This window comes from Ranitomeya variabilis, chromosome 6, assembly GCF_051348905.1.
Source record: "Ranitomeya variabilis isolate aRanVar5 chromosome 6, aRanVar5.hap1, whole genome shotgun sequence".
NCBI lineage: Eukaryota > Metazoa > Chordata > Amphibia > Anura > Dendrobatidae > Ranitomeya > Ranitomeya variabilis.
The window spans coordinates 364,375,659-364,388,881 of record NC_135237.1 but is presented as its reverse complement, the minus strand read 5'-3'; positions in this window follow the sequence as shown (position 1 = coordinate 364,388,881).

Sequence of the window (13,223 nt, the reverse complement as noted above, 5' to 3'; positions counted from 1 at the left end):
TCCCACTCCCATGTAGCGGTGGGATATGGGGTAATAAGGGGTTAATGTCACCTTGCTATTGCAAGGTGACATTAAGCCAGGTTAATAACGGAGAGGTGTCAATAAGACACCTATCCGTTATTAATCCAATAGTAAGAAAAGGTTAATAAAACACGCACACATTAGGAAAAAGTATTTTAATATTCTTCATTTCACCATACTTACCATACTTCAGCGCCTGCAAAAAACGTAAAATAATAAACCGCATACTACCTGTCTGCCGTATTCCAATTAATAACGAGTGTCCCACGACGATCTCCCCTATAGAACAGTGACATTGGGTGATGTCACTGCTCTATAGGACCCTCAGTGACACACTGACAGGAGACAATGGCTCCTGCAGTGCCTCACTGAGAGGTTACCTTAGGACAAAGTCTCACTTTATGGCAATTGCTGCCTGGGAAAATTTCTCACCCAGCAATGCCATAAAGTGAGACTAGGGACTTTTTTTTTACAGTGGAGGAGGAATACAATGCAGAAGGATACCTTTCTCCCGTCACTGTGTTCCTGGAGCCCCTGGAGAGCGGTTGCAACAGCTGTTGCTGCCGTTCTCCACGGGAGATCGTCGTGGGACACTCGTGGATTTCTGCGGACAGGGAGTATATTGGTTGTTTTTTTTTTTCATATTTTTTACAGATGACACTGGCTTCGGGGATCAAAATGACAAGTAATGGTGAGTATGTAATCTATGTTTAATGTACTGTATGTCTGTATTGTATGTAATGTATGAATGTATTGTATGTAGTATGTATGTAGTATGTATGTATGTATGTAGTGTGTATGTAGTATGTATGTATGCAGTATGTATGTATGGAGAATGTATGTATGTATGTATGTATGAAGTATGTATGTAGCATGTATGTAGCATGTATGTAGCACGTAGCATGTATGCATCATGTATGTATGTAGTATATATGCAGTATGTATGTAGTATGTATGTATGTAGCATTTATGTAGCATGTATGTAACATGTAGCATGTATGTAGCATGTATGTAGTATGTATGTAGCATGTATGTATGTAGCATGTATGTATGTAGTATGTAGCATGTATGTATATAGCATGTAGCATGTATGTAGCATGTATGTATGTAGTATGTATGTAGCATGTATGTAGTATGTATGAATGTAGCATGTATGTAGTATGTAGCATGCATGTAGCATGTATGTAGCATGTATGTAGCATGTATGTAGCAAGTATGTATGTAGCACGTAGCATGTATGTATGTAGCATGTATGGATCATGTATGGAGTATGTATGGAGTATGTTTTTTTACATTCAACACATTAGCCGGATGATGGGACTACTACTGTCCCATCATTGGCTAATGTTTCAATCACTGTCATTGTAGCAGGCATAGCCCGATGGGACTTGTAGTCCCATCGGATGATGCCTGCACAGACACAAAGACCCCCGGCAGTCCACACAGACCCCAGAGAGGCAGTACAGACCCCCCCGGCAGGCCGGACAGACCCTGGAGAGGCCGCACAGACCCCCCGGCAAGCTGCACAGACCCCGGAGAGGCCATACAGACCCCGGAGAGGCCGTACAGACCCCCAAGCAGGCTGTACAGACCCCCGGCAGGCACACACAGACCACCCACGGTCCTGCACAGACCCCGCCCACACAGAGACACGCAGTCTCCACCCACGCACCGCCCACACTCAATTATACTGCATTTTTGCACTGTGGGAACTTCCGATTCTGATTTCCGATATCGCAGAAATATCGCAACTCGGTATCGGAATTCCGATACAGCGAATATCGGCCGATACCCGATATTTGCAGTATCGGAATGCTCAACACTAGTGGTATATGAAATCCCTGAGTACTTGGAGGCCGCTATCTCATTGGCTATACATGTTAACAGACGAGTTTGGGACAGGTGGGAAAGACCTCCTTCTCCGAAGACTCTTTTTCAGGGTATTGCCCCGAGGGGCAGAGGGTGGAGGAACCCATGCAGTTAGGGGGTGCCTCTGCACCATACATTTCCTGAGAGGTTCGCAAAAAAGGGTGTGTTTTTTGTGTGGAAAAAAGGGACATTTCATTGTGGCCTGTCCTTTGATGCCTAAACAAAAGGAAACTTGTTTAACCCTTAGTAGTCTAGAGTGGAATAAGCAAGGGGTGCATCTATCATAAACCTGCTGATCCCATTTGTTTCCTGACATCAGAGGTGGTGCTGGAGAGCAAAACCAAGTAGATTTCTGTGTTTGTTGACAGTGGAGCTGGAGTCAGCATGGTTGATGCGGAGTTTGCCAGAACTCACAGGCTGATTTGCTGTGCTTTAGCTAAGCCCATTCCCATCTTCACCATCGACTCAGCGCCACTTGCACCGAAAGCTGTCACTCAAATTGTAAAGAATGTAAGACTTAGGGTGGGGAAAAGCCATGAAAATTTCATTGCGGAAAGTCAGGAGAATGGACACATCAGACCCTCATCTTCACCCATGGCGGCAGGGTTCTTCTCCGTAAAGAAAAAATATAGCGGTTTACGTCCCTGTTTAGATGTCCTGGAATGAAATCAGATTACTGTCCAAGATCCATACCCTCTTCCTCTGAATCCGGATCTGTTCTGCCAGGTTGTGGAATCTAAGGTGTTCTCCAAGTTGGATTTAAGGGGGGGCTACAACCTGATTAGAATCAGAGAAGGGATGAATAGAATAGAAGATGGCATTTAATACCCCAGAGAGTCATTTCGAGAGTCTGTTCATGCCTTTCGGTCTAGCCAATGCTCCTGCGGTATTTCAATATTTCATCAGTGATATTTTCCATCATTTGGTGGATTGTGGTGGTTTATCTAGATGATATTTTGGTTTACTGTCCTGATTTGGAGACACATCGGGGCATGTTAAACAGGTGCTGCAAATATTAAGAGATAGCAAATTGTTTGACAAATTAGAAACATTTATTTTTGCTGTCCAGGAGGTGCAGTTTTTGGGGGTACCTATTGTCATCTTCAGGTTTTTGGATGGATCTGGAGAAGATCGTTGCTGTCCTTGATTGGGACCATCCCGAGAACTTTGAGGTCCTACAACGTTTTTTGGGTTTTACTAATTTTTACCTGAAATGTATCTGGAATTATTCAGTAATTGTGAAACCCCTTATTGATATGACAAGGAAGGGGTCAGACTTTTCCAAAAGATCGAACGATGCCTGGCAGGCTTTTTCCTCCCTTAAAGGGAACCTGTCACCAGGTTTGGCTGATAAGGCATATGGCCATCACCTTTCAGGGCTCATATACAGCATTCTAAAATGCTGTATATCAACCCCCAACCCGACCTGCAAGAGAAGAAAAATAACTTTTATTATACTCATCTGCAGGGCAGTCAGGTCCGATGGGTGTTGCTTTTCTTGGTCTAGTGCCTCCCTTGGAGGATGGTGCAGGAGTATGTAGAACTGAATATCCATACCATCAGGGAGGGTTTGGACCCTTGCACATTTTGGTCTTCCAAAATGGATGAGTGGCCTTATCTCGCCTTACATGCCTTGGAGGTTTTATCATGCCCAGCAGCCAGCGTTCTCTCAGAACGCGTCTTCAGTGTTGCTGATGGTGTCCTTATGGATAAGCTCAGGCAAAACATTGTTTAAAAATAGGCAGCAAAATATTTTATCTCACAGAAAGAATCAGCTGTGATCCCCTGCTGTCCTGTCTGTATGCTCTTTTGCATCCTGCCATGCCCAGGAGCTGTGGCATGATCAGACCATGTTCCAACAGGTCGCGCTATAGAGTTAAGTCCTCTTTTTCTCAGAAAAGGCAATTTGCATATTTAAATTCCCAGAGGAGCATTGTACGGCAAATAAGCCTCCTTACCTTGACAAGCCAGATATGGTATGTCACTCTCCATAAGGAGAAACGATACCCCTTAGACCCCAGTCCAGAGCCTCTCACCTAGACAAATCAGTTCTCATGCTTCGCACTGACGAGGGCCAACAGCCCGAAACACCGTGTCTGCGAATTGAGATACCGATTTGGCTTTTATCCTAAGTCATATTGCACGACTCGTTAGAGGGTTGATTGTGACTTGTAGGATCGCTACTTCCAACAGGTGGCGCTATAGAGTCTTTTTCTCAGAAGAGGCAATTTGCATGTTCCTCCATAGTAAGACACAGCTATTACACAGTACATATCAGGGACACATTTATAAGATTATCTCAGCACAGGAACATTTTTTCAATCACATTCATTTGTGAAACATATTATTTAATTTATTGATTAAAATAAACTTTGTAAATGGGAAAACCCCTTAAGTCATTATAGATCCAACACATAATTCAACAATTAAACAATAGTAGCGATGGCCCTGCTTGGAAGCTTACAATCTATATAGAAATACGAGTGATATGACACAAAATGTAAAAAAGTTCTTGTTATGTATAGTCCAGCTATCTTCAGCTGTAACCATCTAAGGGAAATCTTTTTCAATTGTTTAGTTACAAAGCAGTACCATCATGATTTTCCACTGCAGGATTTCAAGATACAGTTTTAATTGACATCAGAGGGTGCAAAGGCCATTGTTGCACAGTGGTGAAAGTTTTGTGAGCCCTTCAAAATTGTCTAAATTTCTGCATATATTTGATATAAAACTATATTAGATTTTCACACAAGTTCTAAAAGAATAGAACAAGAACCAAATCAAACAAATTAGTAAAAAATATTACACTATATATATATATATATATATTTATATTTATTGAGGTAACCAATCAGATGTGTGCTATTTGTCTATCGTAGTTTAATTTCATAAAAGTTATGTTTTAATACCCCTTCTGTAGTACACTGTGATTTTTTGACTTTGTTAGGGATATCTAATTTATGGAAATATAGCAGGATAATTCTATTTTGGTATATTCTATCATCTATCTCAAAACATTTTTTACAATAATTATATTAATGAAACTACAGATGTGCATCAATGTTATGTTGGAAGAACAGTGGTTTTTTCATTGCAATCCTGAAAATCGTTGTTCGGTGTTCTCCCAATGGTGGACTCTTGAACATTAACTAATCTGAGATATACCTTTAGTTGTCTAAATGGTACCTTTGATTCCTTTTTTTACTTTGTGGACTATCATATGCATTGCACTTGGTGTGATAAATATTGGTCGACCAATATAACGAGTAACCCTGTGCGATCTTCTCAAAACAGTCGATCCATAGCATAAGCCTCCAGTTGTTGTATACTCCAACACTTCCAAGAAAAGAATAGGACATATATTAATAAAATCCAACCAAAACTTACAATGCCAATGCAAAGTGTTGCCAATTATAGCAATGATTCACAACTAGTGGTCTCAGGTCCCATACGTGTAACTCTCCAGCCGTTCAAACTTTTCTGCACACCTAGGATGTAATGGCATTATAAAGATTCACACTGCAAAATAACACTATTGTATATACTGTAGTTATAAGGATTCTTTAATTTTACTATTCCTTGTGGCTTAGCATCATCTGTCGCAGATAGAGGTTGAGGACCACTGATGTTTCCCGCAAGATGTAAGAAAGGCAGAATTAACAAGCATCACATTTAAGCAGTCTGTGAAAATCTCATTCTGATCCTTTCAACCATTGGGCTTCATATAATTGAATGCTTTACCAAAAATATGCTTTACAAAAAAGGTGTGTTTATTCTTGCCTTTGCTTATGCTTGTCAATATAACAATAAATCAATGGATGGAAACATGACTCTTGGCTTTGGAGTCTGCAGGTGTCCATTGGAAATAATGAACACCCACTGACTTTAATGGGTGTCCTCTAATGCTTAATTTCTTCTGCAATAGCTCAGCAGTGAAAACAATTGCAGATAACAGATGCTAATGTAACCCCCATTCTTACAAAAATGTTTACAATTCAAATAACTTCTTGTAAAGTAAATGTCACTTCAATAAAACATTTAACAATTAAAGTACATGTACAGTATCTCATGAATGATTTAAAGTAACATGTATCCTTTCATTTTGGAAAAGGTTTAAATATTATACAAAGCAACAACCAGAAAATAAGCCATAATTATGTCAGCAATGAGTGCTTGTAATTCATAGCAAAAGGAGATAGAACTTATTACATTTTGGAAAGTAATTCAGAAAATGTTGCTGATATCAGGGAGTTTATTTCAAGCAGAAATTCATTCAACTAAATAGATATGAGCTTCTTTTGCTACGGTACTATCAAAAAGGTACATCCATTTGTTCCAAATTTCCCAAGAGAAAACTAATATATTTAAAGAAAAAATGAAAGTTTGTGCATCCAGATGCATATACATTGGAATACTTCTATGTAAAGTTTGTCGTTTATTATTACTGGAATTATTACTATATGACAGAATAAATGACTACTCATAGCAGCAAAGGTCAATTACAATAAACACATAGTAGGGTCTTGAACATATAACATTTGAATAAAAGCTTTTTTTCTGACATATTGAAAAAGCAAGAATAGAAATGAAGCATTTTTATTTTATTTTAACACTAAAGGGGTGCCACTAATGTAAGTTCCCAGATCCTAGTAAAATCCTTAGCAGTCGCTGTCTTCAGCTGTTCCCGGCGCCACTCTGAGCGCAATTTCTGACCCATAGATGTACATTAAGAAGTGACCCCAGCAAGCCGACCAGCAAACGATCAAATGATTTGGCAGGTAACAACATGCAGAAATCAAATGGAGCAGCACTGAAAACAGCAGAAGACGGCAGCTGGTAAGTATAATACTAGGAGCAAGGAATTGAAGTGGTTCTTTAAACATATCTTCTGGGTATGTTTGCTCATAATGGAGTATTAGGAAATATTAGAAAGTTACTTGCTATAGCACTTCTATATGTAAGTGATGGTTATTTTGTATCTTTGTTGTGCAACTACAGCATTACTTCCATTTACTTATATTTACCAATATTTATTTTTCAAACATAGAGAACCCTAAAGTTTTACTTAATTCACATCTACTTTTATTAAAAGAAAATCAAATTTTAACTAAAGAAAATTGTTTGTTAAAAGAAAATCAAAAATCAACACTGCAAAGTCTCAAATTGCCCTAAAAAATGTGTGTAAAACTGTGAGGTATTCTGGAATGGTATCTAGCTCTTTAACACAAACACAGCTTTAGTGCTGTCAAAGTGACCTTACCATAGAAATGGATTGTAACCAGTAGAAACCAACAGGCCATTTAACAATGCAATGCCCTAAAAATGTATAACATTTTTTTAAAATTAAAGTTGCAAAAATTCTCAGTTAGTCATTTGATGAGACTGCATGTTACTTGCAGAACACTGACTCAAATTGATGGTGCTGCTGTCAGAGGTCACATTATTCTGCTATATTGAGGCAAGCAATGTGCCATATATTAACCCCTTTACCCCCAAGGGTGGTTTGCATGTTAATGACCGGGTCAATTTTTACAATTCTGACCACTGTCCCTTTACGAAGTTATAACTCTGGAACGCTTCAATGGATCCTGGTGATTCTGACATTGTTTTCTCGTGACATATTGTACTTTATTTTAGTGGTAAAAGATTTTTGACATTACTTGAGTTTATTTGTGAAAAAAGCAGAAATTTAGCGAAAATTTCACAATTTTCCAACTTTGAATTTTCATGCCCTTAAATTACAGAGATACGCCACACTAAATACTTAAAAAGTAACATTTCCCACATGTCTGCTTTACATTAGCACAATTTTGGAACCAAATCTTTTTTGTTAGGGAGTTATAAGGGTTAAAAGTTGACCAGCAATTTCTCATTTTTACAACACCATTTTTTTTAGGGACCACATCACATTTGAAGTCACTTTGAGGGGTCTATATGATAGAAAATACCCAAGTGTGACACCATTCCAAAAACTGCACCCCTCAAGGTGTTCAAAACCACATTCAAGAAGTTTATTAACCTTTAAGTTTTTTCACAAAAAATGTACTTCTGATCCAATTTTTTTATTTTACCAAGGGTAACAGGAGAACTTTTGGACCCCAAACGTTGTACAATTTGTCCTGAGTATGCCGATACCCCATATGTGGGGGTAAACCACTATTTAGGCGCATGGCAGAGCTCAGAAGGGAAGGAGCTCCATTTGACTTTTCAATGCAAAATTAGCTAGGATTGAGATAGGACGTCATGTTGCGTTTGGAGAGCCCCTGATGTGCCTAAACAGTGGAAATCCCCCAAAAGTGACCCCATTTTGGAAAGTAGACATGCTATGGAACTTTACCCACCGCATAAACTAACATGGTGCTTAAAAATTAGTAAGCACTGTGTTGGTTTATGTAGTGGGTAAAGTTTTTAGCAATTGTTGCTTCATGATGCAATAGACCTGCTAATATATAATCTTACTGTATGAGGTAACAAGTGTAATGTAATATGGTTTCCATTCCACATGATGTATCAAGCAGAAGTGTAAATTTTATACTTCCCCTAAGGAACTTATCTAGATGTGTGGTGAGCACTTTGAACCCCCAAGTGCTTCACAGAAGTTTATAATGTAGAGCCGTAAAAATAAAAAAATCATACTTTTTTCACAAAAATGATTTTTCGCCCCCAATTTTTTATTTTCCCAAGGGTAGCAGGAAAAATTGGACCCCAAACATTGTTGTACAATGTGTCCTGAGTACGCTGATACCCCTTATGTGGGGATAAACCACTGTTTGGGTGCATGGCAGAGCTCAGAAGTAAAGGAGCGCCATTTGACTTTTCAATACAAAATTGGCAGGAATTGAGATGGGACGCCATGTCTCATTTTGAGAGCCCCTGATGTGCCTAAACAGTGAAACCCCCCAAAAGTGACCCCATTTTGGAAAGTAGACCCCCTAAGGAACTTATCTCGATGTGTGGTGAGCACTTTGAACCCCCAAGTGCTTCACTAAAGTTTATAACGCAGAGCCTTGAAAGTAAAAAATCTTTTTATTTCCACAAAAATGATTTTTTAGCCCCCAGTTTTGTATTTTCCCAAGGGGAAATTGGATGCCAAAAGTTATTGTCCAATTTGTCCTGAGTACGCTGATACCCCATATGTGAGAGTAAACCACTGTTTGGGCGCACGGCAGAGCTCGGAAGGGAAGGAGCACCGTTTTACTTTTTCAATGCAGAACTGTATGGATTGAGATCGGACATCATGTTGCGTTTGCAGGGCCCCTGGTGTGCCTAAACAGTGGAAACCTCCCAATTCTAACTCCAACCCTAACCCCAACACACCCCTAACCCTAATCCCAACTCTAACCACAGCCCTAACCCTAATCCCAACCCCTAACCCTAATCCCAACCCTAACACACCCCTAACCCAAACACACCCCTAACCCTAATCCCAACCTTAACCACACCCCTAACCCTGACACACCCCTAACCCAACCATAAATGTAATCTATCTCCAACTCTGGCCCCAACCCTAACTTTAGCCCAAACCCTAACCCTAACTTTAGCCCCAACCCTAACTCTAATGGGAAAATGGAAATAAATCCATTTTTTTCTTTTATTATTTTCCTTAACTAAGGCGGTGATAATGGGGGGGCTTGATTTACTATTTATAGCGGGTTTTTATGTTTGGCAGCTGTCACACACTAAAAGAAGCTTTTTATTGCAAAAAATATTTTTTGTGTCACCACATTCTGAGAGCTATACTTTTTCCATATTTTGGTCCACAGAGTCATATGAGGTCTTGTTTTTTGCGGGATGAGTTGACGTTTTTATTTGCATCATTTTTAGACACATGACATTTTTTGATCGCTTTTTATTCTGATTTTTGTTAAGCAGAATGAACAAAAATCAGCATTTCGTGAATTTCTTTTGGAGGGGCGTTTATATTGTTCCGGGTTAGGTAAAATTGATAAAGCAGTTTTATTCTTCAGGTAAGTACAATTACAGCGATACCTCATTTATATCTTTTTCTATGTTTTGGCGCTTTTATACAATAAAAACTATTTTATAGAAAAAATAATTCTTTTTGCATCGCTTTATTCTGAGTGCTATAACTTTTATTTTTTCGCTGATGACTCTGTATGGCAGTTCGTTTTTTGCGGGACAAGATGATGTTTTCAGGGGTACCATGGTTATTTATATCCGTATTTTTGATCGCGTGTTATTCCACTTTTGCTCGGCGGTATATAAAAAGCATTGTTTTTTGTCTATTTTTTTTACGGTGTTCACTGAAGGGGTTAACTAGTGGGACAGTTTTATAGGTAGGGTCATTACGGGTGCGGCAATACTAAATATATATACTTTTACTGGTTTTTTTTAAGAAATGTATTTATTGGAACAATGTTTTTTTTATTATTTATTTAGGAATATGTATATATATTTTTTTTACACATGTAATTTTTTTTTTTTTACTTTTTTACTTTGTCCCAGTGTGAGACATCATGGTAAAGTGTCAGATCACTGATCTGACACTTTGCAATGCACTGTGTCAGATCAGCGATCTGAGAGGCAGTGTAGGAGGCTTGCCGGAGTCTGCTCTGAGCAGGCGCTTTCAAGACACCTCCTTGCAGGACACAGAAGGTGCCCCGCGGCCATCTTGGATCCGGGGCCTGCAGGGAGGAGGACAGAGGAGACGCTCAGAGCAACATGATCATAGAAAATAGAAAACACAGGGAGAGGAGCAAATCAAGACAGGGGAACAAAGACAATTAAAACCATCAGCATTTCACACTGGACTGGACAGCAGCAGGACAAATGGCAACTGACAATCACATTGACACTGCCTTTCACTTATTGTCAGTTTGACACTGCTGCTGGCATCTGTTTTATATTTCTTTCACACTATCAATTGAAACTCTCCATTATTCCCACACTGGTATTCTTCTTCTACACCACTGCAGTTGTACAACATATTACTGTCTAAAATATTTGTCTAATGTATTAAGGCTTTTGCTAGCTCTATTGATGTTCTCTCCCTATTCTAAAACCCTAGAATGACTGCTGCATTCCCTACCCAAGCTATTATGCAGCCATAGACAGTCCCTTATGATTGGCTTGCCTATATCATGTGATATGATATCTGTAAGGTAATATGGGATAGCTTGCACAGTTGTGACTGAGGGCATATCAGCCTTCTGCGGAAAATTCAATCTTGTGCAATATATAAAAAGTCTGTGGGAATTTTTTTTGTGACTTCAACAAATTGAGTCTCGATTCACTCATTTCTACTATTTAGCACTACTAGGCATTGTTCAGGGAAAAAAGGAGTGATAATCCAGCTGTATAGGCTATATGACTTTTTAATTTTTTTCCACCTTTTTTCCTTGTGCATACTGAGGCTGTTCTGCCCGGATCCGTGTGTGGCTTGGACATTGTTCTCTGATTTTATCATATGAAGATCATATGTCTGGAGAAAACTGGCTCAGCAAATCTAACGTACAGTGCAAAAAACATGTCTATTAACTTTTTAACCCATTAGTGCCAGTATTACATTAGTTTTAAAGTCAGATTTCTAGACCTAGTTCCATCATGCAAAATCTTATGCAACAGTATTAGTTTTTTATGGCATTATGAGAGTGTATTTAATGAAATTTTGGAAATTAAGACGGGGTTAACGTTAATCAATATATTTTTCGAATTTTACCCCAAAACTCGATTTGTGTTAATGGCAGATAAATTTGCCTGAATCCCGCAAACCCTGATGACCATATGAGTTTAAACTTTACAGATGAGAGAGAGGATCCCGCTGACCATAAGAACTTACCAAGGGTCTCTGGAAATAAAAATGACTCATGCATTCTGTTCTCCACTGGGAACTGCTGATCTGTGATGACTCAGGTACTGACCACCACTGTACAAGGTATGATAATTCGTTAGGTGTCTTAGCTGTAGGGAATTATGGAGAGGCCTATGTGACAATACAAAATAATCTTAGTCTGCTCTTTGATGGTTCATCAATGTGGGAAAGCACTGCAGCCTTGCAGCGCTGGAGTCCTGGGTTCAAATCTCACCAAGGACAACATCTGCAAGGAGTTTGTATATTCTCCCTGTGCTTGTGTGGGTTTCCTCCAAGTACTCCGGTTTCCTCACACATTCCAAAGATATACTCATAAGGAACTTAGATTGTGAGCCCCATTGGGGACAGTGCCAATAATGTCTGTAAAGTGCTGCGGAATTAATAAAACACTTTATGATTGAGTAAAAAAAATAAATTGCAATTTTTTTCTGCAAACTGTAAATCGAGTCTCAAAATATTTGAATTCTTCTGAAACAGGATCCTCTGCAGATCAATCTGCTCATCACTAATAATCACCCATGTTTAGACATTTTGTCAAGAAATTACCCAGGTTTTCTCGTTGTACAAATATGCAGTGAAGGAAATAATTATTTGATCCCTTGCTGATTTTGTAAGTTTGCCCACTGACAAAGACATGAACAGTCCATAATTTTAAGGGTTGGTTAATTTTTAACATTGAGAGATAGAATATCAAAAATAAAATCCAGAAAATCACATTGTATAAATTGTCATGCTGATAATATTTGATTCTTTCTTCTTTACAATTAAAGTTGTGTGAATGCTTTTAAGTCTGCTCCACTTAGATCAACAATTGTTTTATTTCTTCGATTGAAAAGGAAATGCTAATGCAAATCCATATATGTCATATCATTTTGTCTATACGTTGCATTTTTCTGATTTTTAGACTATAAAAGTGGAAGAATGATCCTAAGAGCTTTATTGCATTCTACAAGTATAACGTGATGTGAATAACATTTCATTCTATGTTTCAGTCCTACATAATAGAGTCAGACGTACTTTCAAGTATATTTCATGGTTCTTTTCCCACAATCCTGCAATTTGAAAGGTTGCATAGATAATGTATGAACACAGATGATTTGGAATTTTAAAGATCTCAAGTGAAAGGTCATCTGTTGGGTGCGCATTAGGATGGTGACTGAGCACAGAGTGCATTTTACCAGCTTTTAAATTAGTTGAAATAATAACTTTATTCGGAGCTGTTTATTACGGCATTAGCAGTAGCTGTGAGAGGCAATGCCATTAGTTCCAAGATGATTTCCCCTTTCTCCAGTAAAAATCCTCATTAATCAGGAAAATACCGTGGCAAGAGAAAATAGATAATTCATGGCCAACAAAGCATTTGATGAGTTAAGCTGCGGAAATTACTTTTCCGTATAAGAGAGGGGTGGTGGGTCAGGCACCTGAAGGCACAAAAAATCAGAAACTCAAATTTATTATTCCATTCTAGGTTTTTTGTTAAAAAATAAACACATATAAAATT